The sequence below is a fragment of the Elaeis guineensis genome, chromosome 5, assembly GCF_000442705.2.
Source record: "Elaeis guineensis isolate ETL-2024a chromosome 5, EG11, whole genome shotgun sequence".
In the NCBI taxonomy this organism is placed as follows: Eukaryota; Viridiplantae; Streptophyta; class Magnoliopsida; order Arecales; family Arecaceae; genus Elaeis; species Elaeis guineensis.
Genome location: NC_025997.2, coordinates 9,968,041 through 9,968,916, shown reverse-complemented (window position 1 = coordinate 9,968,916; position 876 = coordinate 9,968,041). Strand labels below are relative to the sequence as shown.

Sequence of the window (876 nt, the reverse complement as noted above, 5' to 3'; positions counted from 1 at the left end):
AGAAGAAGACTCCTATCGGGAGTCTTCTTCCCGTTTGTTTCCTCTGTTTTTTTTTTTTTTTTTTTTGGGGGCTTGGGTCTGCTGGGCTGGGCTTAGTTGGGCTGGGTTTTGGGCTATAACAAGTAGAATATGATTTTAAATATTAAAGGCTGTATTGCCAACTCTCAACAAGTACATCTATTTTAGGTTATAATGCGGTGTATAAATTTAAGTCTGGTATCTTTCTCACTTTGAAGAGTAATGCCATAATGCTAAAATGAATGCGCAAAACATTGCCATGTTGGAGTACAAGACAACAAATTTAAGAAGGTGTCTCTTGTTCAGTACCTTTGGAATAAGAATTGCAAGGTATACAAGTGATGGCCAGCTATTTTGTAAAACTTTGTTAGTTAAGAGGTAGATCGATTGATTCAAAAATCAAATGTATAAAGATGTGGTATTATTGAAGCCATATATTTACTTCAGATCCGTTTGGACTTCTCAATTAATTTTCTATCTTATTATCATAAAAATAGCCATAGCCAACAAAACCTTATACCATCCATAGGTTGAAGATGCCAAAGACAGGGAGAGGGGGAATGAGCGGTGTCTGGCTGTCAAGGAAAGAGCCCTCAATGGCTCTTGAATATGGGCCGAACCATCCGATTCAGATCAGTTCAGCGTTTGCTGATTTTGAGAGTAGTATCTTACAAGATTTTAAATTCCGTGGGACGGGACTGTCCTGATTTTTTCGTAGAACGGAATGCGTCGCTGTCTCATCCCATCCTGACACTTAGGATAGAGATGTCCGAAGGCATCTTGATTGAGATGCTAGGACACTAACGGGATGGCCTTGTCCCGCCATATGGGATGTACCTCGTTCCGGTGTCCGTGGGA

General features: G+C 40.3%; 1 pseudogene; it reads left to right on the top strand.

Annotated features, from left to right (window-relative positions):
* Nucleotides 1-849: 849 nt before the first annotated feature.
* The window catches only part of LOC140857925 (uncharacterized), a 948-nt pseudogene continuing 921 nt past the window's right edge, over nucleotides 850-876 (top strand).